Genomic DNA, 27370 nt, shown 5'->3' with positions numbered 1-27370 from the left:
AGTGATGATGAAATTCAGTCATTGAGCTTTTCAGGAGATTTAACATTTGACTGTAGTTTTCCAAAATTGTCGGAGAATGCGGCAAAGAAATAGACAGGAACGGCAGATCCGAGAATGTTCACTTTGATAGCAGCGTAGATTTCCAGCAGACTGTTGAGTGGTAGTTGGAGTTTTACAATCCAGAAGAAATGGATGACGCGGCCATCTCCTTGGTTCATGAAGAAGTCCTGCTTTTGACACATGAGTTCCCTCCGTGGCGTAATTATACAGGAAAGGTGAATGCGGGAAGGTTGCTAACAGTGGTGCTGTTGGTGATATGTAAGTGTTGAGGGGCCAGATTTCAGCTGAGGGGCATCTGCATGTTCACGGAAACGACGCTTTGCACGGTTTGTTTCGGTGTCTGCATGAGGAAGTGATTCTACGCTGAATTTTTGTCGCTACTTTGAAGTCCAGATATCTGTCATAGTCCGGTCCGTGAAGTCCATATTCCGGTTCACGGTCCGGTCCTTCGACTCTTGCCCCAGGTTTTCCTTTCTACCCTGTTTCTGTCCTTGTTGAGCTAACTGAGGCAGCTGATGCTCGTTGGCGTTGGCTGCATAAATACCTCCAGAGACCAGGGCGTGGTTGCTGGATTGTTCTTGTCCTTAGTCCTTGTATCCGTTCCTCTGCCTTCTGTTTCCTCGCCTGAAGCCCTGCCTTGTCTTGCTGGAAACGCTCGCCTTGGCTTGCTGGAAACTCTCGCCTCGTCATGCCTGCAGTCTTGTACTGGAGCCACCATGTTCCTAGCTCCCTTCTTGTCCCTTTCCTCCGCCCAGGTAGGCCAGGCCGTCTTGCCTATATCTGGGGTTGGTTCTGTCCCTTCCTGTCACTTGCCTCTGTCGGGTGGTGATCCGCGCCCTGCCCAGGAGGAGCCTGCCAAGCCTCGCCTCAAGTGTCCAGCCTCCAGCCTCGCCTCGCCTCAAGTCTCCTGCCTCCGGTCTCCAGCCTCGCCTCGCCTCAAGTCTCCTGCCTCCGGTCTCCAGCCTCGCATCGCCTCGTTTCCTGACTCCAGTCTCCAGCCTCGCCTCAAATCTCAAGTCTCGTCCCGCCTGCCTGCCAAACCGCGTCCTTGCCTGGCTCTGCGGCCGAGGTTCTTGTGCAGTCTCTGGCTCGGAGTCCAAGCCCGGGCTCCTAGCTCCCTTCTAGTTTTCCTGTCTATGTCATTGCCATCGCCCTGTATCCTACTCCTGTCCCTAGTAATTCAGTGTCTGTGTCTTGCGCTTTTGTCCGTTTCCACCCGGTGCCCGTATGCCAATATCAATTCCAACTGCCGTCACTATCGGTTATAGAAATAAACAGAAATATAATTCTTTTCATGGAGGAGAATGAATTGTCGTTTGGGGACATGAAAGGTGACAGTGGCAGAGAGCGACCGCGTGTGTGTCTGAGTGGTTGGTGGATGATTGAGTGAGTGTGTCTGTGTGTGAGCTGATGATTGTACCTTCTATCATCGACCCGGAGAGAAGGAAATCGTCCCGTAATGATGGAATTCAGTCATTGAGCTGTTCAGCTGATTTGTCATTTGGCTGTACTTTTCCAAAAGTGTCGGAGAATGCGGCAACGAAATAGACAGGAACGGCAGATCTGAGTATGCTCTCTTTGATAGCAGTGTAGAATTCCAGCAGAATGTTGAGTCGGTGATGGAGCTTTACAACCTGCCAGAAGAAATGGATGACGCGGACAACTCCTTGGTTCATGATGAAGTTCTGCTTCTGACACATAAGGTCCCGCCGGGGCGTAATAGTACAGGAACTCTGAATTGGAAAGGTTGCTAACTGTGGTGTTGCTTGTGATATGTGGGTGTTGACGGACCAGATTTCAGCAGAGGTGAATACGCATGTTCACGGAAGCGATGCATTACACGTTATGTTTCGGTGTCTTTGTGAAGAAGTGATTGTATGCCGAATGTTTCTCACTACATTTAAGTGGAGATATCAATTCCAACTGCAATAACGATCGGTTGTAAAAATAGAAGGATAATTCTTTGCATGCTGGCGAATGGATTGTCGTTCGGGGACATGAAAGGTGACAGGGGCAGAGAGCGACCGTATGTGTGTCAGGGTGGTTCGTTGATGATTGAGTGAGTGTGTCTGTGTGCGAGCTAATGATTGTGCAACGGTGAGCAGTGGCAGGCATGCAATGGTTCTTGGGGCGCAGAGCAAATTACAGGAGGGGAACTGGATGTGCTGGGGAATTAGCTCAAATGCAAGAGCACTCGCTTAGCATGCGAGAGTTAGCGAGATCGATGCTCGCGTTCTCCATTGACATTTTGTATTCAGAGGCACTCGTCTCATCAAATTGCTCTGAATGTTGGAATGCACAAAAGGTAGGGGTGGCGGAGATGGAGAGGAACGTGTCTCAGGCAAAGGAAAGACGGACATGTCGAAGGTGCGTTGAAATCAGGTAGGAGGAAAAGCTAGCTGGCAGCTGGTCTCTCAGTAATGCATGAGCTGCAGGCGACCATTCAGATAGCAATCAGTTCAGTGCTCAATAGGAATTAGCCCTGGACACGGGGCGAAATGAGAAAGATGAGTAGCCTTTGATTTTGACAAGCAAAGAAGATCAAAGAGCTGTGTTGGAGTCGCACCGAGAATGGTGTTAAGCTCGATGATGTGCGTCATCCGGTCGCCTGTGGCCCCTAGTGCTGGAAGGACTAGATATTGCAATTGGCAGGCCGTTGCTGTGGGTCGAGAGGCACCAGGATGAAAATCTGCATAATCATTGTCGGTAGGGGCCAACATCGCGAATCTTGTTGTCGCTTTTCCTTCGATAGCTCAGCTGGTAGAGCGGACGACTGTAGAGGAAATGGAGTCATCCTTAGGTCGCTGGTTCGAATCCGGCTCGAAGGATCGGGACTTCTTTTACTACGCCGATCATCAATTCCGTACTACAGAGCTTCTCGGTGGCACAAGACTGCAGTGCGAATTGCTCCGACTCGTGACGGGATAGAATACGGAGGCATCTAATCACATAACAGGCAAGGGCAGCAGATCACTGGATGACATTTCAGAGCGCTATGTCCTCACGCTTGCTGCTCCAACAGTACGACAACTCTCACTCGTCCGAAAGTAACACAAAGATAGAAATATTAGATTGGATATAATTAGATGATGAGGACACTCAGTCCTCGTTTACTGTAAGTTTAAAATACATGCGTTAAAAAATGATACAATGTTCCTCCGGTATGATATCACAGAAACACAGGACAGATTTGAACATCAGTCACTGAAAGTAAGCATGCAAGTACTGCAGGCAGTGAAGAAAGCTAATGTCATGCTGGCCTTCATAACAAGGGGAATTGAGTATAGGAGCAAAGAGTTCCTTCTGCAGCTGTACAGGGCCCTGGTGAGACTCCACCTGTAGTACTGTGTGCAGTTTTGGTCCCCAAATCTGAGGAAGGACAGTCTTGCTATTGAGGGAGTGCAAGGTAGGTTCACAAGATTAATTCTCGGGATGGCGGGACCGTCTTCTGTTGAAAGATTGGAGCGACTGGGCTTGTATACACTGGAATTTAGAAGGATGAGAGGGCATCTGATTGAAACAATAAGATTATTAAGGGATTGGACACGCTGCAGGTAGTAAGCATGTTCCCGCTGATGAATAAGTCCAGAACCAAAGACCACAGCTTAAGAATTAGGGGTAGGCCATTTCGAACGGAGTTGAAGAAGAAATTTTTCACCCAGAGAGCGGCGGATAAACGGAATGCTCTGCCCCAGAAGGCTGTGGAGTGCAAGTCTCTGAACGCTTTCAAGAAAGAGATGGATAGAGCTCTTAAAGATAGCGCTATCAAAGGTTATGGGGATAAGGCAGGAACTGGATACAGATTGTGGATGATCAGCCATGATGACAGCGAGTGGCTGTGCTGGCTCGAAGGGCGGAATGTTGTACTTCTGCACCTATTATCTATTGCCCATTGTCTATTGACCAAGACTAAAATTGACAAAAAACACACAATTCTACCAAATAGTGACAACAGTGCGAAGTAATACCGTAATTTGATAAGAGCAGACCATGGGCACCGAAAAAAAAGTTTCAAAGACCTGATGGCCTCATCATCTCACGCAACGGTAGAAGGAAGAAACTCCCCCTGCCGTGAGTTTCCAGCGCCGCGAAACTGCTGATACAGCGGTCTGGAAGCACCCGCCCACAGTCCTATTCTGAGTCCGTCCGAAAACTTCGATCTTCCGACCGGCCCTCCGACACCGAGCACCGAGTACCATCTCTGCCGAGCGCATCCACCCAGGTCCCGGCCGCAAAGCAACAGGCAAAGCCGAGGATTCAGGATATTCCCCTCCGGAGATTTCGGATCACACATTGCAGCGGCAGCGAAGCAGGACTTTCACAAGTTTCACCAGATGTTCCTCCGTGCTCACATGTCTGCCTCCATCAAATCAGAATTGTGCACGGCCTCCTACTGGACAGGTAACAGATAATCATCACCGGAGAGGCCGGGCGTAGCAAGTGTACAGAGGAAGGACTGACACAAAGGCCCAGATGGAACATCGGTGACCTCTTCGTTGGAAGACATTTAGCAATCAGTGTAGGTTGAGAGATTCCAAAATGCACGAGGAAGGGATGCCAGAATCTGAATTTCGGCTGATCGTTGGAGGGCATCGTTGAAAACGAAGGCAGCTGACGACACTGTTAACGACCTTATGTCGTTTCCATATATCCGCTGAGTTGCAATGAGGCTCAACTAATGTGGTGGCAGAAGTCGGGAGAAAAATCTCCATATTTCTGCAAGAGGTTTGAAGTGGGAGCTGTGAAACAGAAGAGGCAGATCTGCATTAAGTGTACAGGACCATGAAATTGGATCGTCCTGCACAAGCGAGCTCTTGGAACAGCAGGTTTGCAGTGTGCGTATGTCTGCAGTCTGTTGTCCCTCCTATCATCGACCCGGAGAGAAGCAAATCGTCCCGTGATGATGGAATTCAATCATTGAGCTGTTCAGCTGATTTGTCATTTGGCTGTACATTTCCAAAAGTGTCGGAGAATGCGGCAACGAAATAGGCAGGTATGGCGGATCCAAGATTGTTCCTTTGACAGCAGTGTAGATTTCCACCAGAATGTTGAGTCGTAGATGGAGATTTACAATCTGCCAGAAGAAATGAATGACGCGGCCATCTCCTTGGTTCATGATGTTCTGTTTCTGACACATGAGTTTCCGCCGGGGCGTAATGATCCAGGAAAGGTGAATGCGGAAATGATGCTAACTGTGGTGTTGTTGGTGATATGTGGGTATTGAGGGCCAGATTTCAGCTGAGGTGAATATGCATGTTTACGGAAGCGACGCATTACACGGAATGTTTCGGTGTCTCTGTGATGAAGTGATTGTACGCTGAATGTTTGTCGCTACGTTGAAGTGGAGATATCAATTCCATCTGCAATAACAATCGGTTGTAAAAATAGACAGAAGGATAATTCTTTGCATGCGATAGAATGAATTGTCGTTTGGGAACATGAAAGGTGACAGTGGCAGAGAGCGACCGTATGTGTGTCTGAGTGGTTGGTTGATGATTGAGTGAGTGTGTCTGTGTGTGAGCTGATGATTGCGCAAAGGTGAGCAGCGGCAAGCATGCAATGGTGCTTGTGGCGCAGACGAAATTACAGGAGGTGAATTGGATGTGCTGGGGAATTAGCTCAAATGGTAGAGCGCTCGCTTAGCATGCGAGAGGTAGCGAGATGGATGCTCGCATTCTCCATTGACGTTTTGTATCCAGAGGCACTCGTCTCATCAAGTTGCTGAGAAGTTTGAAATGTAGAGAAGATAGGTGTGGCGGAGAGAGATAGGATCGTGTCTCAGTAAAGGAAACGGGGAAATCTGCTGCCTTGAAAGCAGATACTAGGAAGAGCCAGCTGGCAGCTGGTGCTTCAGTAGTATATGAGCAGCAGGTGTCCATTCAGACAGAAATCAATTAAGTGGTCGAAAGGAAATTGCCCTAGACTCTGGGCGAAAAGAGAAAGCTGAGCAGCCTTTGATTTTGACAAGCAAAGAAGATCAAAGAGCCGTGTTGGAGGCGCACCGAGAATGGTGATAAGCTCGGTCATGTGCGTCATCCGGTCGCCTGTGGCCCCTAGTGCTGGAAGGACTAGATATTACAATTGGCAGGCTGTTGCTCTGGGTCGAAAGACACCAGGATGAAAATCTGTATAATCATTGTCGGTAGGAGCCAACGTGGCGAAGCTTGGTGTCGCTTTTCCTTCGATAGCTCAGTTGGTAGAGCGGAGGACTGTAGAGGAAATGGAGTCATCCTTAGGTCGCTGGTTCGAATCCGGCTCGAAGGATCGGGACTTTATTTTACTATGCCGATCATCAATTCCGTACTACAGAGCTTCTCGGTGGCACAAGACTGCAGTGCGAATTGCTCCGACTCGTGACGGGATAGAATACAGAGGCGTCTAATCACATAACAGGCAAGGCCAGTAGATCACTGGATCACATTTCAGAGCGCTATATCCTCACGCTTGCTGCTCTGACAGTACGACAACTCTCACTCGTCCTAAACTAACACAAACATAGAAATATTAGAGAGGATATAATTAGATGATGAGGACACTCAGTCCTCGCTTACTGTAATTTTAAAATGCATGCATTTAAAATGATACCATGTTCCTCAGGTATGATATCACAGAAACACAAAACAAACCAAGACTAAAAGCGACAAAAACTACATAATTCTACCATATAGTTAAGCAGTGCAAAGCAATACCGCAATTTGATAAGAGCAGACCATGGGCACGGAAAAAAAAGTCTCAAAGACCCGATTGCATCGTCACCTCACGCAGACGGTAGAAGGAAGAAAATCCCCCTGCCATGAGCTTCCAGCGGCTCGAACTTGCCGATGCAGTGTCCTGGAAGCAACCGACCACAGTCCAAAGTCTGAGTCCGTCCGAAAACTTCCAGCCACCGACCAGCGCTCCGACACCAAGCACCGAGCAACCTCTCTGCCGAAAGCTTCCACCCGGGCCCCGGCTGCCAAGCAACAGGCAAAACCGTGAATTCGGGGCATTTCCCTCCGGAGATATCCGATCACACAGTAGCCGCGGCAGTGAAGCAGGCATTTCCGAAGTTTCACCAGATGTTCCTCCGTGCATCACGTCTGCCTCCATCAATGCGGAATGGTGCACGGCCTCCTACCTGACAGATAACAGATATGCATCACCGGGGAGGCCGCGTGTAGCATGTGTAGAGAGGAAGAGACCGACACAAAGGCCCAGATGGAACATCGGTGACCTCTTCGTTGGAAGACATTTAGCAATCAGTCAAGGATGAGCGATTCCAAACTGCAGGAGCAAGGGATGCCAGAATCTGAATTTCGGCTGATCGTTGGAGGGCACCGTTGAAAGTGAAGGCAGCTGACGGCATTGCCATCGCCCTTATGTCGTTTCCATATATCCGTTGAGGTGGAATTCGGCTCATCTGTGGGTGGCGCAAGTCCGGAGCAAAATCTTCATATTTCTGCGAGTGATTTGAAGTGAGAGCTGTGAAACAGAAGAGTCAGATGTTCATTAGGTGTACAGCAACATGAAATTGGAGCGCCCTGCAGAAGCGAGCGCTTGGAACAGCAGGTTTGAAGTGTGCATATGTCTGCAGTGTTTTGTCCCTCCTATCAGCGTCCCGGAGAGAGGCAAATCGTCCATTGATGATGGAATTCAGTCATTGGGCTTTTCAGCTGATTTGTCATTTGGCTGTAGTTTTCCAAAACTGTCCGAGAATGCGGCAACGAAATAGACAGGAACGGCAGATCCGAGAATGCTCTGTTTGATAGCAGTGTAGAATTCCAGGACAATGTTGTGTCGCTGATGCAGTTTTACAATCTGCCAGAAGAAATGCATGACGCGGCCATTGCCTTGGTTCACGAAGATGTTCTGCTTCTGACACAAGAGTTCCCTCCGTGGCGTAATAATACAGTAAAGGTGAATGCGGGAAGGTTGCTAACATGGTGATAAGTTGGCGTTGAGGGGCCTGATTTCAGCTGAGGGGCATTTGCATGTTCACGGAAGCGACGCATTGCACGGTATGTTTCGGCGTCTCCATGAGGAAGTGATTTTACGCCGAATTTTTGTCGCTACTTTGAAGTCTAGATATCTGTTATAGTTCGGTCCGTGATGTCCATATTCCGGTTCCCGGTCCGGTTCATCGACCCTTGCTCCAGGTTTTCCATTCTACCCTGTTTCTGTCCTTGTTGAGCTAATTGAGGCAGCTGATTCTCGTTGGCGCTGGCTGCATACCTACCTTCAGAGACCAGGGCGTGGTTGCTGGATTGTTCTTGTCCTAACACATTGTATCCCTTCCACTGCCTTCTGTTTCCTCTCCTGAAGCCCTGCCCTGTCTTGCAGGAAGCGCTCTCCTTGTTTTGCTGGAAACGCTCGCCTTGTCTTGCTGGAAACCCTCACCTTCTCTTCCTGGAAACGCTCGCCTTGTCTTGCTGGAAACTATAGCCTCGTCATGCCTACAGTCTTGTACTGTAGCCACCCTGTTCCTAGCTCCCTTCCTAACCCTTGCCTCCGCCCAGGTAAGCCAGGCCGTCTTGCCGTTATCTGGGGTTGGTTCTGTCCCGTCCTGTCATTTGCCTCTGTTGGGTGGTGATCCGCGCCCTGCCCAGGAGGAACCTGCTAAGCCTCGCCTCAAGTCTGCAGCCTCCAGCCTTGCGTTGCCTCAAGTCTCCAGCCTCCAGCCTCGCCTTGCCTCAAGTCTGCGGCCTTCAGCCTCGACTCACCTCAAGTCTCCGGCCTCCAGTCTCCAGCCCCGCCTCGACTCAAGCTTCCTGACTCCAGTCTCCAGCCTCGCCACGCCTCAAGTCTCAAGTCTCAAGTCTCAGGTCCCGTCCCGCCTGCCTTCAAAGACTCGTCCTTGCCTGGTTCTGGGGCCGAGCCAGAGGCAAGACCCAGGTACTGGGTCTTTGTGCAGTCTCTGGCTCGGAGTCCAAGTTCGGGCTCCTAGCTCCCTTGTTCAGTCCTGTTCCAGGTTCCTGGTTTTCCTGTCCATGTCCTTGCCATCGCCCTGTATCCTAGTCCTGTCCCTAGTACTTCAGTGTCTGTGTCTTGTACTTGGGTCCGTTTCCAGCCCGTGCCCGTATGACAATATCAATTCCAACTGCCGTTACAATCGGTTGTAAAAATAGACAGAAGGATAATTCTTTTCATGCAGGAGAATGAATTGTCGTTTGGGAACATGAAAAGTGACAGTGGCAGAGAGCGACCGTATGTGTGTCTGAGTGGTTGGTCGATGATTGAGTGAGTGTGTCTGTGTGTGAGCTGCTGATTGTGCAACGGTATTCAGCGGCAGGCCTGCAATGGTGCTTGTGGTGCTGAGCAAATTACAGAAGGTGGATCGGATGTGCTGGGGAATTAGCTCAAATGGTAGAGCGCTCGCTTAACATGCGAGAGGTAGCGAGATGGATGGTCGCATTCTCCATTGACATTTTGTATCCAGAGGCACTCATCCGATTAAATTGCTCTGAAGTTTGGAATGCACAAAATATAGGGGTAGCAGAGAGGGACATGAACGTGTCTCAGTAAAAGGAAAGCGGGAAATGTCGTAGCTGTGCTGCGTTAAAGGCAGATACGAAGAAAAGCTAGCTGGCAGCTGGTGTTTCAGTAATGCATGAGCTGCAGGAGACCACTCAGACAGAAATGAGTAAAGTGGTCAAAAAGAAATTGCCCTGAACATTGGGCGAAATGAGAAAGCTGAGTGGCCTTTGGTTTTGTCAAGCAAGGAGGATCAAAGAGCTGTGTTGCAGTCGCACCGAGAATGCTGTTAAGCTCGATGCTGTGCGTCATCCGGTCGCCTGTGGCCCCTAGTGCTGGAAGGACTAGATATTACAATTGGCAGGCTGTTGCTCTGGGTCGAGAGACACCAGGATGAAAATCTGTATAATCATTGTCGGTAGGAGCCAACGTGGCGAAGCTTGGTGTCGCTTTTCCTTCGATAGCTCAGTTGGTAGAGCGGAGGACTGTAGAGGAAATGGAGTCATCCTTAGGTCGCTGGTTCGAATCCGGCTCGAAGGATCGTGACTTCTTTTACTACGCCGATCATCAATTCCGTACTACAGAGCTTCTCGGTGGCACAAGACTGCAGTCCGAATTGCTCCGAGTCGTGACGAGGTAGAATACAGAGGCATCTAATCACATAACAGGCAAGGCCAGCAGATCACTGGATGACATTTCAGAGCGCTATGTCCTCACGCTTGCTGCTCTGACAGTACGACAACTCTCACTCGTCCTAAAGTAACACAAAGATAGAAATATTAGATTGGATATAATTAGATGATGAGGACACTCAGTCCTCGTTTACTGTAAGTTTAAAATACATGCGTTAAAAAATGATACAATGTTCCTCCGGTATGATATCACAGAAACACAAGACAGATTTGAACATCAGTCACTGAAAGTAAGCATGCAAGTACAGCAGGCAGTGAAGAAAGCTAATGTCATGCTGGCTTTCATAACAAGGGGAATTGAGTATAGGAGCAAAGAGTTCCTTCTGCATCTGTACAGGGCCCTGGTGAGACCCCACCTGGAGTACTGTGTGCAGTTTTGGTCCCCAAATCTGAGGAAGGACAGTCTTGCTATTGAGGGAGTGCAAGGTAGGTTCACAAGATTAATTCTCGGGATGGCGGGACAGTAGTCTGTTGAACGATTGGAGCGACTGGGCTTGTATACACTGGAATTTAGAAGGATGAGAGGCCATCTGATTGAAACAATAAGATTATTAAGGGATTGGACACGCTGCAGGCAGGAAGCATGTTCCCGCTGATGAATGAGTCCAGAACCAAAGGCCACAGTTTAAGAATTAGGGGTAGGCCATTTCGAACGGAGTTGAAGAAGAAATTTTTCACCCAGAGAGTGGCGGATACACGGAATGCTCTGCTCCAGAAGGCTGTGGAGGGCAAGTCTCTGAATGCTTTCAAGAAAGAGATGGATAGAGCTCTTAAAGATAGCGCTATCAAAGGTTATGAGGATAAGGCAGGAACTGGATACGGATTGTGGATGATCAGCCATGATGACAGCGAATGGCTGTGCTGGCTCGAAGGGCGGAATGCTCTACTTCTGCACCTATTATCTATTGCCCATTGTCTATTGACCAAGACTAAAATTGACAAAAAACACACAATTCTACCAAATAGTTACAACAGTGCGAAGTAATACCGTAATTTGATAAGAGCAGACCATGGGCACCGAAAAAAAAGTTTCAAAGACCTGATGGCCTCATCATCTCACGCAGACGGTAGAAGGAAGAAACTCCCCCTGCCATGAGTTTCCAGCGCCGCGAAACTGCTGATACAGCGTTCTGGAAGCACCCGCCCACAGTCCTATTCTGAGTCCGTCCGAAAACTTCGATCTTCCGACCGGCCCTCCAACACCGAGCACCGAGTACCATCTCTGCCGAGCGTATCCACCCAGGTCCCTGCCGCAAAGCAACAGGCAAAGCCGAGGGTTCAGGATATTCCCCTCCGGAGATTTCGGATCACACATAGCAGCGGCAGCGAAGCAGGACTTTCGCAAGTTTCACCAGATGTTCCTCCGTGCTCACATGTCTGCCTCCATCAAATCAGAATTGTGCACGGCCTCCTACTTGACAGGTAACAGATAATCATCACCGGAGAGGCCGGGCGTAGCAAGTGCACAGAGGAAGGACTGACACAAAGGCCCAGATGGAACATCGGTGACCTCTTCGTTGGAAGACATTTAGCAATCAGTGTAGGTTGAGCGATTCCAAAATGCACGAGGAAGGGATGCCAGAATCTGAATACCGGCGCATCGTTGGAGGGCATCGTTGAAAACGAAGGCAGCTGACGACACTGTTAACGACCTTATGTCGTTTCCATGTATCCGCTGAGTTGCAATGAGGCTCAACTAATGTGGTGGCAGAAGTCGGGAGAAAAATCTCCATATTTCTGCAAAAGGTTTGAAGTGGGAGCTGTGAAACAGAAGAGGCAGATCTGCATTAAGTGTACAGGAGCATGAAATTGGATCGTCCTGCACAAGCGAGCTCATGGAACAGCAGGTTTCCAGTGTGCGTATGTCTGCAGTGTGTTGTCCCTCCTATTATCAACCCGGAGAGAAGTAAATCGTCCCGTGATGATGGAATTCAATCATTGAGCTGTTCAGCTGATTTGTCATTTGGCTGTACATTTCCAAAAGTGTCGGAGAATGCAGCAACGAAATAGGCAGGTATGGCGGATCCGAGATTGCTCCTTTGACAGCAGTGTAGATTTCCACCAGAATGTTGAGTCGTAGATGGAGATTTACAATCTGCCAGAAGACATGAATGACGCGGCCATCTCCTTGGTTCATGATGTTCTGCTTCTGACACATGAGTTTCCGCCGGGGCGTAATGATCCAGGAAAGGTGAATGCGGAAATGTTGCTAACTGTGGTGTTGTTGGTGATATGTGGGTATTGAGGGCCAGATTTCAGCTGAGGTGAATATTCATGTTCACGGAAGCGACGCATTACACGCAATGTTTCGGTGTCTCTGTGATGAAGTGATTGTACGCTGAATGTTTGTCGCTCCGTTGAAGTGGAGATATCAATTCCAACTGCAATAACAATCGGTTGTAAAAATAGACAAAAGGATAATTCTTTGCATGCTGGAGAATGAATTGTCGTTTGGGAACATGAAAGGTGACAGTGGCAGAGAGCGACCGTATGTGTGTCTGAGTGGTTGGTTGATGATTGAGTGAGTGTGTCTGTGTGTGAGCTGATGATTGCGCAAAGGTGAGCAGCGGCAAGCATGCAATGGTGCTTGTGGCGCAGACGAAATTACAGGAGGTGAATTGGATGTGCTGGGGAATTAGCTCAAATGGTAGAGCGCTCGCTTAGCATGCGAGAGGTAGCGAGATGGATGCTCGCATTCTCCATTGACGTTTTGTATCCAGAGGCACTCGTCTCATCAAGTTGCTGAGAAGTTTGGAATGTAGAGAAGATAGGTGTGGCGGAGAGAGATAGGATCGTGTCTCAGTAAAGGAAACGGGGAAATCTGCTGCCTTGAAAGCAGATACTAGGAAGAGCCAGCTGGCAGCTGGTGCTTCAGTAGTATATGAGCAGCAGGTGTCCATTCAGACAGAAATCAGTTAAGTGGTCGAAAGGAAATTGCCCTAGACTCTGGGCGAAAAGAGAAAGCTGAGCAGCCTTTGATTTTGAGAAGCAAAGAAGATCAAAGAGCTGTGTTGGAGGCGCACCGAGAATGGTGATAAGCTCGGTTATGTGCTTCATCCGGTCGCCTGTGGCCCCTAGTGCTGGAAGGACTAGATATTACATTTGGCAGGCTGTTGCTCTGGGTCGAACGACACCAGGATGAAAATCTGTATAATCATTGTCGGTAGGAGCCAGCGTGGCGAAGCTTGGAGTCGCTTGTCCTTCGATAGCTCAGTTGGTAGAGCGGAGGACTGTAGAGGAAATGGAGTCATCGTTAGGTCGCTGGTTCGAATCCGGCTCGATGGATCGGGACTTCTTTTACTACGCGGATCATCAATTCCGTACTACAGAGCCTCTCGGTGTCACAAGACTGCAGTCCGAATTGCTCCGAGTCGTGACGAGGTAGAATACAGAGGCATCTAATCACATAACAGGCAAGGCCAGCAGATCACTGGGTCACATTTCAGAGCGATATGTCCTCACGCTTGCTGCTCTGACAGTACAACAACTCTCACATGTCCTAAAGTTATACAAAGATACAAATATTAGATTGGATATAGTTAGATGATGAGGACACTCATTCCTCGCTTACTGTAATTTTAAAATGCAGTAGCAGCGGCAGCGAAGCAGGCATTCAGAAATTTCACCAGATGTTCCTCCGTGCTCTCACGTCTGCCTCCATCAAATCAGAATTGTGCACGACCTCCTACTTGACAGGTGACAGATATTCATCACCAGAGAGGCCGCGCGTAGCAAGTGTACTGAGGAAGAGACCGACACAAATTCCCAGATGGAACATCGGTGACCTCTTCGTTGGAAGACATTTAGCAATCAGTCCAGGATGAGCGATTCCAAACTGCACGAGCAAGGGATGCCAGAATCTGAATTTCGGCACATGGTTGGAGGGCACCGTTGAAAGCGAAAGCAGCTGACGACATTGTTATCGGCCTTATCTCGTTCCCGTATATCCGCTGAGGTGGAATTTGGCTCAACTGTGTGGTGGCACAAGTCGGGAGAAAAATCTTCACATTTCTGCAAGAGCTTTGAAGTGGGAGTTGTGAAACAGAAGAGGCAGATGTGAGTAAAATGTACAGGAGCATGAGATTTGAGCGCCCTGCTCAAGCGAGCTCTTGGAACAGCTGGTTTGCAGTGTGCGTATGACTGCAGTGTTTTGTCCCTGCTATCACCGGCCAGGAGAGAGGCAAATCGTCCAGTGATGATGAAATTCAGTCATTGAGCTTTTCAGGAGATTTAACATTTGCCTGTAGTTTTCCGAAATTGTCGGAGAAAGCGGCAACGAAATAGACAGGAAGGGCAGATCCGAGAATGTTCACTTTGATAGCAGCGTAGATTTCCAGCAGACTGTTGAGTGGTAGTTGGAGTTTTACAATCCAGAAGAAATGGATGACGCGGCCATCTCCTTTGTTCATGAAGAAGTCCTGCTTCTGACACATGAGTTCCCTCCGTGGCGTAATTATACAGGAAAGGTGAATGCGGGAAGGTTGCTAACAGTGGTGCTGTTGTTGATATGTGGGTGTTGAGGGGCCAGATTTCAGCTGAGGGGCATCTGCATGTTCACGAGAGCGACGCATTGCACGGTTTGTTTCGGTGTCTGCATGAGGAAGTGATTCTACATCGAATTTCTGTCGCTACTTTGAAGTCTAGATATATGTCACAGTCCGGTCCGTGAAATCCATTTTCCGGTTCACGGTCCGGTCCTTCGACCGTTGCTCCAGGTATTCCTTTCTACCCTGTTTCTATCCTTGTTGAGCTAACTGAGACAGCTGATGCTCGTTGGCGCTGGCTGCATAAATACCTCCAGAGACCAGGGCGTGGTTGCTGGATTGTTCTTGTACTTACTCCTTATATCCGTTGCTCTGCCTTCTGTTTCCTCGCCTGAAGCGCTGCCTTGTCTTGTTGGAAACCCTCGCTTTGTCTTGCTGGAAATCCGCGCCTTGTCTTGTTGGAAACGCTTGCCTTGGCTTGCTGGAAACCCTCGCCTCGTCATGCCTGCAGTCTTGTACTGGAGCCACCATGTTCCTATCTCCCTTCCTGTCCCTTTCCTCCGCCCAGGTAAGCCAGGCCGTCTTGCCGGTATCTGGGGTTGGTTCTGTCCCTTCCTGTCACTTGCCTACGTCGGGTGTTGATCCGCGCCCTGCCCAGGAGTAACGCGCCCTGCCCAGGAGGAGCCTGCCAAGCCTCGCCTCTAGCCTACAGCCTCGCCTCGCCTCAAGTCTCCTGCATCCAGTCTGCAGCCTCGCCTCGCCTCAGGTCTCCTGACTCCAGTCTCCAGCCTCGCCTCGCCTCTCCTCAAGTCTCAATTTTCAAGTCTCGTCCCGCCTGCTTGCCAAGCCGCGTCCTTGCGTGGTTCTGGGGCCGAGGTTCTTGTGCAGTCTCTGGCTCGGAGTCCAAGCCCGGGCTCCTAGCTCCCTTGTTCAGTCCTGTTCCAGGTTCCTAGTTTTCCTGTCCATGTCCTTGCCATCGCCCTGTATCCTAGTCCTGTCCCTAGTACTTCAGTGTCTGTGTCTTGCGCTTTTGTCCGTTTCCAACCGGTGCCCGTATGCCAATATCAATTCCAACTGCCGTCACAACCGGCTGTAGAAATAGACAGAAGTATAATTCTTTTCATGCAGGAGAATGAATTGTCATTTGGGGACATGAAAGGTGACAGTGGCAGAGAGCGACCGTATGTGTGTCTGAGTGGTTGGTTGATGGTTGAATGAGTGTGTCTGTGTGTGAGCTGCTGATTGTGCATTCGGTATTCAGCGGCAGGGATGCAATGGTGCTTGTGGCGCTGAGCAAATTACAGGAGGTGAACCGGATGTGCTGGGGAATTAGCTCAAATGGTAGAGCGTTCGCATAGCATGCGAGAGGTAGCGAGATCGATGCTCGCATTCTCCATTGACATTTTGTATCCAGAGGCACTCGTCTCATTAAATTGCTCTGAAGTTTGGAATGCACAAAATATAGGGACGGCGGAGAGGGACATGAACGTGTCTCAGTCAAAGGAAAGGGGGAAATCTGCTGCGTTGAAAGCAGATATGAGGAAAAGCCAGATTGCAGAGCTCCTTCTGCAGCTGTACAGGGCCCTGGTGAGACCACACCTGGAGTACTGTGTGCAGTTTTGTCCCCAGATCTGAGGAAGGACAGTCTTGGTATTGAGGGAGTGCAGCGTAGGTTCACAAGGTTAATTCCCGGGATGACGGGACAGTCATATGTTGAAAGATTGGAGCGACTGGGCTTGTATACACTGGAATTTAGAAGGATGAGAGGGCAGCTGATTGAAACATATAAGATTATTAAGGGATTGGACACGCTGCAGGCAGGAAGCATGTTCCCGCTGATGGGTGAGTCGAAAACCAAAGACCACAGTTTAAGAATTAGGGGTAGGCCATTTAGAACGGAGTTGATGAAGAAATTTTTCACCCAGAGAGTGGTTGATACATGGAATGCTCTGCCCCAGATGGCAGTGGAGGCCAAGTCTCTGAATGCTTTCAAGAAAGAGATGGATAGAGCTCTTAAAGATAGCGCTATCAAAGGTTATGGGGATAAGACAGGAACTGGATGCAGATTGTGGATGATCAGCCATGATGACAGTGAATGGCGGTGCTGGCTCGAATGGCGGAATGCTCTACTTCTGCACCTATGATCTATTGCCCATTGTCTATTGACCAAGACTAAAATTGGCAAAAAACACATAATGCTACCAAACAGTTACAACAGTGCAAAGTAATACCGTAATTTGATAAGAGCAGACCATGGGCATCGAAAAAAAAATTTCAAAGACCTGATGGCCTCATCATCTCACGCAGACTGTAGAAGGAAGAAACTCCCCCTGCCATGAGTTTCCAGCGCCGCGAACCTGCTGATAGAGCGTCCTGGAAGCACCCGCCCACAGTCTTATTCTGAGTCCGTCCGAAAACTTCGATCTTCCGACCGGCCCTCCGACACCGAGCACCGAGTACCATCTCTGCCGAGCGCATCCACCCAGGTACCGGCCGCTAAGCAACAGGCAAAGCCGAGGATTCAGGATATACCCCTCCGGAGATTTCAGATCACACATCGCAGCGGCAGCGAAGCAGGCATTTCAGAAGTTTCACCAGACGTTCCTCCGTGCACTCACGTCTGCCTCCATCAAATCAGAATTGTGCACGGCCTCCTACTTGACAGGTAACAGATATTCATCACCGGAAAGGCCGGGCGTAGCAAGTGTACAGAGGAAGAGACCCACACAAAGGCCCAGATGGAACATCGGTGACCTCTTCGTTGGAAGACATTTAGCAATCAGTCTAGGTTGAGCGATTCCAAACTGCACGAGGAAGGGATGCCAGAATCTGAATTCCGGCGCATCGTTGGAGGGCGCCGTTGAAAACGAAGGCAGCTGACGACATTGTTAACGACCTTATGTCGTTTCCATATACCTGCTGAGTTGCAATGTGGCTGATCTAATGTGGTGGCACAAGTCGGGAGAAAAATTTCCATATTTCTGCAGGAGGTTTGATGTGGGAGCTGTGAAACAGAAGAGGCAGATCTGCATTAACTGTACAGGAGCATGAAATTGAATCGTCTTGCACAAGCGTGCTCTTGGAACAGCAGGTTTGCAGTGTGCGTATGTCTGCAGTGTGTTGTCCCTCCTATCATCGACCCGGAGAGAAGCAAATCGTCCCGTGATGATGGAATTCAGTCATTGCGCTGTTCATCTGATTTGTTATTTGGCTGTACATTTCCAAAAGTGTCGGAGAATGCGGCAACGAAATAGGCAGGTATGGCGGATCCGAGATTGCTCCTTTGAGTGCAGTGTAGAGTTCCAACAGAACGTTGAGTCGTAGATGGAGATTTACAATCTGCCAGAAGAAATGAATGAAGCTGCCATCTCCTTGGTTCATGAAGATGTTCTGCTTCTGACACATGAGTTCCCGCCGGGGCGTAATGATCCAGGAAAGGTGAATGCGGAAATGTTGCTAACTGTGGTGTTGTTGGTGATATGTGGGTATTCAGCGCCAGATTTCAGATGACGTGAATATGCATGTTCACGGAAGCGACGCATTACCCGGTATGTTTCGGTGTCTCTGTGAGGAAGTGATTGTACGCCGAATGTTTGTCGCTGCATTGAAGTGGAGATATCAATTCCAACTGCAATAACAATCGGTTGTGAAAATAGAAGGATAATTCTTTGCATGCGATAGAATGAATTGACGTTGGGGAACATGAAAGGTGACCGTGGCAGAGAGCGACCGGATCGCTGGAGGGCACCGTTGAAAGCGAAGTCAGCTGACGACATTGCTATCGGCCTTATGTCGTTTCCATACATCCGCTGAGGCGCACATCGGCTCATCTATGTGGTGACACAAGTCGGGAGAAAATTCTTCATATTTCTGCAAGAGATGTGAAGTGGGGACTGTGAAACAGAAGAGGCAGATGTGTATTAAGTGTGGAGGAACATGAAATTGGAGCGCCCTGCACAAGCGAGCTCTTGCAAGAGCTGGTTTGTCGTGTGCGTATGTCTGCAGTGTGTTGTGCCTCCTATTATCGACCCGGAGAGAAGCAAATCGTCCCGTGATGATGGAATTCAGTCATTGAGCTGTTCAGCTGATTTGTCATTTGGCTGTAGTTTTACAAAAGTGTCGGAGAATGCGGCAACGAAATAGACAGGAACGGCAGATCCGAGAATGCTCACTTTGATAGCAGTGTAGAAATCCAGCAGAATGTTGAGTCGGTGATGGAGCTTTACAACCTGCCAGAAGAAATGGATGACGCGGAGAACTCCTTGGTTCATGATGAAGTTCTGCTTCTGACACATGAGGTCCCGCCGGCGCCAAATAGTACAGGAACTCTGAATTGGAAAGGTTGCCAACTGTGGTGTTGCTTGTGATATGTGGGTGTTGACGGGCCAGATTTCAGCAGAGGTGAATACGCATGTTCACGGAAGCGATGCATTACACGTTATGTTTCGGTGTCTCTGTGAGGAAGTGATTGTATGCCGAATGTTTGTCACTGCATTTAAGTGGAGATATCAATTCCAACTGCGAGAACAATCGGTTGTAAAAATAGAAGGATAATTCTTTGCATGCTGGAGAATGAATTGTCGTTAGTGGACATGAAAGGTGACAGGGGCAGAGAGCGACCGTATGTGTGTCTGAGTGGTTGGTTGATGATTGAGTGAGTGTGTCTGTGTGTGAGCTGATGATTGTGCAACGGTGAGCAGTGGCAGGCATGCAATGGTGCTTGTGGCGCAGAGCAAATTACAGGAGCGGTACTGGATGTGCTGGGGAATTAGCTCAAGTGGTAGAGCGCTCGCTTAGCATGCGAGAGGTAGCGAGATCGATGCTCGCATTCTCCATTGACATTTTGTGTTCAGAGGCACTCGTCTCATCAAATTGCTCTGAATATTGGAATGCACAAAAGGTAGGGGTGGCGAGATGGAGAGGAACGTGTTTCTCAGGCAAAGGAAAGACGGGCATGTCGAAGGTCTGCTGCGTTGAAGGCAGGTAGGAGGAAAAGCTAGCTGGCAGCTGGTATTTCAGTAATGCATGAGCTGCAGGCGACCATTCAGATAGCAATCAGTTCAGTGGTCAAAAGGAATTTGCCCTGGATACGGGGCGAAATGAGAAAGCTGAGTAGCCTTTGATGTTGACAAGCAAAGAAGATCAAAGAGCTGTGTTGGAGTCGCACCGAGAATGGTGATAAGCTCGGTCATGTGCGTCATCCGGTCGCCTGTGGCCCCTAGTGCTGGAAGGACTAGATATTACATTTAGCAGGCTGTTGCTCTGGGTCGAAAGACACCAGGATGAAAATCTGTATAAACTTTGTCGGTAGGAGCCAGCGTGGCGAAGCTTGGTGTCGCTTTTCCTTCAAGAACTCAGTTGGTAGAGCGGAGGACTGTACAGGAAATGGAGTCATCCTTAGGTCACTGGTTCGAATCTGGATCGAAGGAGCGGGACTTCTTTTACTACGCCGATCATCAATTCCGTACTACAGAGCTTCTCGGTGGCACAAGACTGCAGTCCGAATTGCTCCGACTCGTGACGGGAGAGAATACAGAGGCATCTAATCACATAACAGGCAAGGGCAGCAGATCACTGGGTCACATTTCAGAGCGCTATGTCCTCACGCTTGCTGCTCTGACAGTACGACTACTCTCACTCGTCCTAAAGTTACACAAAGATAGAAATATTAGATTGGATATAATTAGATGATGAGGACACTCAGTCCTCGCTTACTGTAATTTTAAAATGCATGCGTTATAAATTATACCATGTTCCTCAGGTATGATATCACAGAAACACAAAACAGACCAAGACTAAAAGTGACAAAAAACACATAATTCTACCATATAGTTAAGCAGTGCAAAGCAATACCGGAATTTGATAAGAGCAGACCATGGGCACGGAAAAAAAAGTCTCAAAGACCCGATTGCTTCGTCATCTCACGCAGACGGTAGAAGGAAGAAAATCCCCGTGCCATGAGCTTCCAGCGGCTCGAACTTGCCGATGCAGCGTCCTGGAAGCAACCGACCACAGTCGAAAGTCTGAGTCCGTCCGAAAACTGCCAGTCTCCGACCAGCGCTCCGACACCGAGCACCGAGCACCGAGCAACCTCTCTGCCGAACGCTTCCACCCGGGCCGCGGCCGCCAAGCAACAGGCAAAGCCCTGAATTCGAGGCTTTCCCACCGGAGATTTCCGATCACAAAGTAGCCGCGGCAGCGAAGCAGGCATTTCCGAAGTCTCACCAGATGTTCCTCCGTGCATCACGTCTGCCTCCATCAATACGGAATTGTGCACCGCCTCCTTCTTGACAGATAACAGATATGCATCACCGGAGAGGCCGCGTGTAGCAAGTGTAGAGAGGAAGAGACCGACACAAGGGCCCAGATGGAACATCGGTGACCTCTTCGTTGGAAGACATTTAGCAATCAGTCTAGGATGAGCGATTCCAAACTGCACGAGGGAGGGATGTCAGAATCTGAATTTCGGCTGATCGTTGGAGGGCACCGTTGATACCGAAGGCAGCTGACGACATTGTTATCGCCCTTATGTCGTTTCCATATATCCGTTGAGGTGGAATTCGGCTCCTCTGTGCGGTGGCGCAAGTCCGGAGCAAAATCTTCATATTTCTGCGAGTGATTTGAAGGGAGAGCTGTGAAACAGAAGAGTCAGATGTGAATTAGGTATACAGCAACATGAAATTGGAGCGGCCTGCAGAAGCGAGCTCCTGGAACAGCGGGTTTGCAGTATGCATATGTCTGCAGTGTTTTGTCCCTCCTATCATCGTCACGGAGAGAGGCAAATCGTCCATTGATGATGGAATTCAGTCATTGAGCTTTTCAGCTGATTTGTCATTTGGCTGTAGTTTTCCAAAATTGTTGGAGAATGCGGCAACGAAATAGACAGGAACGGCAGATCCGAGAATGCTCTGTTTGATAGCAGTGTAGAATTCCAGCAGAATGTTGTGTCGTTGATGCAGTTTTACAATCTCCTAGAAGAAATGGAATTTGCGGCCATTGCTTTGGTTCATGAAGATGTTCTGCTTCTGACACATGAGTTCCCTCCGTGGCGTAATAATACAGGAAAGCTGAATGCGCGAAGGTTGCTAACAGTGGTGCTCTTGGTGATATGTTGGTGTTGAGGGGCCTGATTTCAGCTGAAGGGCATCTGCATGTTCACGGTAACGACGCATTACACGGTATGTTTCGGTGTCTCCATGAGGAAGTGATTTTACGCCGAATTTTTGTCGCTACTTTGAAGTCTAGATATCTGTTATAGTTCGGTCCGTGATGGCCATATTCCGGTTCCCGGTCCGGTTCATCGACCCTTGCTCCAGGTTTCCTTTCTACCCTGTTTCTGTCCTTGTTCAGCTAATTGAGGCAGCTGATTCTCGTTGGGGTTGGCTGCATTAATAGCTTCAGAGACCAGGGCGTGTTTGCTGGATTGTTGTTGTCCTAACACCTTGTATCCCTTCCACTGCCTTCTGTTTCCTCTGTTGAAGCCCTGCCCTGTCTTGCTGGAAACTCTCACCTTCTCTTGCTGGAAACGCTCGCCTTGTCTTGCTGGAAACGCTCCCCTTGTCTTGCTGGAAACGCTCGCCTTGGCTTGCTGGAAACTATCGCCTTGATATGCCTGCAGTCTTGTACTGTAGCCACCCTGTTCCTAGCTCCCTTCCTATCCCTTGCCTCCGCCCAGGTAAGCCAGGCCGTCTTGCCGTTAGCTGGAGTTGGTTCTGACCCGTCCTGTCATTTGCCTCTGTTGGGTGGTGATCAGCGCCCTGCTCAGGAGGAAACTGCTAAGCCTCGCCTCAAGTCTGCAGCCTCCAGCCTCGCCTTGCCTCAAGTCTCCGGCCTTCAGCCTCGCTTTTCCTCAAGTCTCCGGCCTCCAGCCTCGACTCGCCTCAAGTTTCCGGCCTCCAGCCTCGCCTCGCCTCGAGTCTCCGGCCTCCAGCCTCGCCTCGCCTCAAGTTTCCTGACTCCAGTCTCCAGCCTCGCCTCGCCACAAGTTTCCTGATTCCAGTCTCCAGCCTCGCCTCGCCTCAAGACTCAAGTCTCAAGTCTCAGGTCTCGACCTGCCTGCCTGCCAAGACTCGTCCTTGCCTGGTTCTGGGGACGAGCCAGAGGCAAGACCCAGATACTGGGTCCTTGTGCAGTCTCTGGCTCGGAGTCCAAGCTCGGGCTCCTAGCTCCCTTGTTCACTACTGTTCCAGGTTCCTGGTTTTCCTGTCCATTTCCTTGCCATCGCCCTGCATGCTAGTCCTGTCCCTAGTTCTTCAGTGTCTGTGTCTTGCACTTGGGTCCGTTTCCAGCCCGTGCCCGTATAACAATATCAATTCCCACTGCCGTTACAATCGGTTGTAAAAATAGACAGAAGTATAATTCTTTGCATGCGCGAGAATGAATTGTCGTTTGGGGACATGAAAGGTGACAGTGGCAGAGAGCGACCGTATCTGTGTCTGAGTTGGTTGATGATTGAGTGAGTGTGTCTGTCTGTGAGCTGTTGATTGTGCAACGGTATTCAGCGGCAGGCATGCAATGGTGCTTGTGGCGCTGAGCAAATTACAGGAGGTGGATCGGATGTGCTGGGGAATTAGCTCAAATGGTAGAGCGCTCGCTTAGCATGCGAGAGGTAGCGAGATCGATGCTCGCATTCTCCATTGACATTTTGTATCCAAAGGCACTCATCTGATTAAATTGCTCTGAAGTTTGGAATGCACAAAATATAGGGACGGCGGAGAGGGACATGAACATGTCTCAGTCAAAGGAAAGAGGGAAATGTCGTAGGTCTGCTGCGTTAAAGGCAGATACGACGAAAAGCTAGCTGGTAGCTGGTGTTTCAGTAATGCATGAGCTGCGGGCGACCATTCAGACAGAAATGAGTTAAGTGGTCAAAAAGAAATTGCCCTGAACACTGGGCGAAATGAGAAAGCTGAGTGGCCTTTGGTTTTGTCAATCAAAGAGGATCAAAGAGCTGTGTTGGAGTCGCACCGAGAATGGTGATAAGCTCGGTGATGTGCGTCATCCGGTCGCCTGTGGCCCCTAGTGCTGGAAGAACCAGGTATTGCAATTGGCAGGCCGTTGCTGTGGGTCGAGAGACACCAGGATGAAATTCTGCATAATCATTGTCGGTAGGGGCCAACATGGCGAATCTTCTTGTCGCTTTTCCTTCGATAGCTCAGTTGGTAGAGAGGGGCACTGTAGAGGAAATGGAGTCGTCGTTAGGTCGCTGGTTCGAATCCGGCTCGAAGGATCGGGACTTCTTTTACTACGCCGATCATCAATTCCGCACTACAGAGCTTCTCGGTGGCAGAAGACTGCAGTGCGAATTGCTCCGACTCGTGACAGGATAGAAAACAGAGGCATCTAATCACATAACAGGCAAGGGCAGCAGATCACTGGGTCACATTTCAGAGCGCTATGTCCTCACGCTTGCTGCACTGACAGTACGACAGCACTCACTCGTCCTAAAGTAACACAAAGGTAGAAATATCAGATTAGATTAGAGGATGAGGACACTCAGTCCTCGTTTATTAAGGCATTTCAGAAGTTTCACGAGATGATCCACCGTGTTCTCATGTCTGCCTCCATCAAATCAGAATTGGGCACGGCCTCCTACCTGACGGATAACAGATATGCATCAGTGTACAGAGGAAGAGACTGACACAAAGACCCAGATGGAACATCGGTGACCTCTTCTTTGGAAGATATTTAGCAATCAGTCTAGGTTGAGCGATTCCAAACTGCACGAGCAAAGGATGCCAGAATCTGAATTTCGGCGGATCGCTGGAGGGCACCGTTGAAAGCGAAGGCAGCTGACGACATTGCTATCGGCCTTATGTCGTTTCCATACATCCGCTGAGGTGCACATCGGCTCATCTGTGTGGTGACAGAAGTCGAGAGAAAATTCTTCATATTTCTGCAAGAGATTTGAAGTGGGGACTGTGAAACAGAACAGGCAGATGTGCATTAAGTGTGGAGGAACATGAAATTGGAGCGCCCTGCACAAGCGAGCTCTTGCAAGAGCTGGTTTGTCGTGTGCGTATGTCTGCAGTGTGTTGTCCCTGCTATATCGACCCGGAGAGAAGCAAATCGTCCCGTGATGATGGAATTCAGTCATTGAGCTGTTCAGCTGATTTGTCATTTGGCTGTACTTTTCCAAAAGTGTCGGAGAATGCGGCAACGAAATAGACAGGAACGGCAGATCCGAGTATGCTCTCTTTGATAGCAGTGTAGAATTCCAGCAGAATGTTGAGTCGTACATGGAGCTTTACAACCTGCCAGAAGAAATGGATGACGCGGACAACTCCTTGGTTCATGATGAAGTTCTGCTTCTTACACATGAGGTCCCGCCGGGGTGTAATAGTACAGGAACTCTGAATTGGAAAGGTTGCTAACTGTGGTGTTACTTGTGATACGTGGGTGTTGACGGGCCAGATTTCAGCAGAGGTGAATACGCATGTTCACGGAAGCGACGCATTACATGTTATGTTTCGGTGTCACTGTGAGGAAGTGATTGTACGCCGAATGTTTGCCACTGCATTTAAGTGGAGATATCAATTGCAACTGCAATAAAAATCGGTTGTAAAAATAGAAGGATAATTCTTTGCATGCTGGCGAATGGATTGTCGTTCGGGGACATGAAAGGTGACAGGGGCAGAGAGCGACCGTATGTGTGTCTGGGTGGTTGGTTGATGATTGAGTGAGTGTGTCTGTGTGTGAGCTGATGATTGTGCAACGGTGAGCAGTGGCAGGCATGCAATGGTGCTTGTGGCGCAGAGCAAATTACAGGAGGGGAACTGGATGTGCTGGGGAATTAGCTCAAATGGTAGAGCGCTCGCTTAGCATGCGAGAGGTAGCGAGATCGATGCTCGCATTCTCCATTGACATTTTGTATTCAGAGGCACTCGTCTCATCAAATTGCTCTGAATGTTGGAATGCACAAAAGGTAGGGGTGGCGGAGATGGAGAGCAACGTGTCTCAGGCAAAGGAAAGACGGACATGTCGAAGGTGCGTTGAAATCAGGTTGGAGGAAAAGCTAGCTGGCAGCTGGTCTTTCCGTAATGCATGAGCTGCAGGCGACCATTCAGACAGCAATCAGTTCAGTGGTCATTAGGAATTTGCCCTGAACACGGGGCGAAATGAGAAAGCTGAGTAGCCTTTGATTTTGAAAAGCAAAGAAGATCAAAGAGCTGTGTTGGAGTCGCGCCGAGAATGGTGTTAAGCTCGGTCATGTGCGTCATCCGGTCGCCGTGTGGCCCCTAGTGCTGGAAGGACTAGATATTACAATTGGCAGGCTGTTGCTGTGGGTCGAGAGACACCAGGCTGAATATCTGCATAATCATTGTCGGTAGGAGCCAACGTGGCGATACTTGGTGTCGCTTGTCCTTCGATAGCTCAGTTGATAGAGCAGAGGACTGTAGAGGAAATGGAGTTATCCTTAGGTCGCTGGTTCGAATCCGGCTCAAAGGATCGCGACTTCTTTTACGACGCCGATGATCAATTCCGTACTACAGAGCTTCTCGGTGGCACAAGACTGCAGTCCGAATTGCTCCGACAAGGGACGGGATAGAATCCAGAGGCATCGAATCACATAACAGGCAAGGCCATCTGATCACTGGATCACATTTCAGAGCGCTATGTCCTCACGCTTGGTGCTCTGACAGTCCGACAACTCTCACTCGTCCTAAAGTAACACAAAAATAGAAATATTAGATTGGATATAATTAGATGATGAGGACACTCCTTCCCCGTTTACTGTAATTTTAAAATACATGCGTTAAAAAATGATAGCATGTTCCTCCGGTATCATATCACAGAAACACAAGACAGATTTGAACATCAGTCACTGAAAGTAAGCATGCAAGTACAGCAGGCAGTGAAGAAAACTAATGTCATGCTGGCCTTCATAACAAGGGTAATTGAGTATAGGAGTAAAGAGTTCCTTCTGCAGCTGTACAGGGCCCTGGTGAGACCCCACCTGGAGTACTGTGTGCAGTTTTGGTCCCCAAATCTGAGGAAGGACAGTCTTGCTATTGAGGGAGTGCAAGGTAGGTAAACAAGATTAATTCCCGGGATGGCCGGACAGTCGTCTGTTGAAAGATTGGAGCGACTGGGCTTGTATACACTGGAATTTACAAGGATGAGAGGGCATCTGATTGAAACCATAAGATTATTAAGGGATTGGACACGCTGCAGGCAGGAAGCATGTTCCCGCTGATGAATGAGTCCAGAACCAAAGGCCACAGTTTAAGAATTAGGGGTAGGCCATTTCGAACGGAGTTGAAGAAGAAATTTTTCACCCAGAGAGTGGCGGATACACGGAATGCTCTGCTCCAGAAGGCTGTGGAGGGCAAGTCTCTGAATGCTTTCAAGAAAGAGATGGATAGAGCTCTTAAAGATAGCGCTATCAAAGGTTATGAGGATAAGGCAGGAACTGGATACAGATTGTGGGTGATCAGCCATGATGACAGCGAATGGCTGTGCTGTCTCGAAGGGCGGAATGCTCTACTTCTGCACCTATTATCTATTGCCCATTGTCTATTGACCATGACTAAAATTGACAAAAAACACACAATTCTACCAAATAGTTACAACAGTGCGAAGTAATACCGTAATTTGATAAGAGCAGACCATGGGCACCGAAAAAAAAGTTTCAAAGACCTGATGGCCTCATCATCTCACGCAGACGGTAGAAGGAAGAAACTC

General features: G+C 49.1%; 7 non-coding genes across 7 annotated transcripts; all 7 read left to right on the top strand.

Annotated features, from left to right (window-relative positions):
• Window positions 1-2802: 2802 nt before the first annotated feature.
• On the top strand, window positions 2803-2888 carry trnay-gua (transfer RNA tyrosine (anticodon GUA)). Its single transcript is given in 2 exon segments — window positions 2803-2839; window positions 2853-2888. It is a non-coding gene; the product is annotated as a tRNA-Tyr (tRNA).
• A 3350-nt stretch (window positions 2889-6238) lies between these two features.
• Window positions 6239-6324, top strand: trnay-gua (transfer RNA tyrosine (anticodon GUA)). Its single transcript is given in 2 exon segments — window positions 6239-6275; window positions 6289-6324. It is a non-coding gene; the product is annotated as a tRNA-Tyr (tRNA).
• A 3640-nt stretch (window positions 6325-9964) lies between these two features.
• trnay-gua (transfer RNA tyrosine (anticodon GUA)) lies at window positions 9965-10050 on the top strand. The gene is given in 2 exon segments: window positions 9965-10001; window positions 10015-10050. It is a non-coding gene; the product is annotated as a tRNA-Tyr (tRNA).
• Window positions 10051-13401: 3351 nt separating this feature from the next.
• trnay-gua (transfer RNA tyrosine (anticodon GUA)) lies at window positions 13402-13487 on the top strand. Its single transcript is given in 2 exon segments — window positions 13402-13438; window positions 13452-13487. It is a non-coding gene; the product is annotated as a tRNA-Tyr (tRNA).
• A 5961-nt stretch (window positions 13488-19448) lies between these two features.
• Window positions 19449-19521, top strand: trnaa-agc (transfer RNA alanine (anticodon AGC)). Its single transcript has one exon. It is a non-coding gene; the product is annotated as a tRNA-Ala (tRNA).
• Window positions 19522-23249: 3728 nt separating this feature from the next.
• Window positions 23250-23322, top strand: trnaa-agc (transfer RNA alanine (anticodon AGC)). Its single transcript has one exon. It is a non-coding gene; the product is annotated as a tRNA-Ala (tRNA).
• A 2150-nt stretch (window positions 23323-25472) lies between these two features.
• Window positions 25473-25545, top strand: trnaa-agc (transfer RNA alanine (anticodon AGC)). The gene has a single exon. It is a non-coding gene; the product is annotated as a tRNA-Ala (tRNA).
• Window positions 25546-27370: the final 1825 nt, after the last annotated feature.

The sequence above is a fragment of the Mobula birostris genome, chromosome 1 (assembly GCF_030028105.1).
Source record: "Mobula birostris isolate sMobBir1 chromosome 1, sMobBir1.hap1, whole genome shotgun sequence".
Taxonomy (NCBI): Eukaryota; Metazoa; Chordata; class Chondrichthyes; order Myliobatiformes; family Myliobatidae; genus Mobula; species Mobula birostris.
This window is presented reverse-complemented; position numbering and strand designations above follow the sequence as displayed.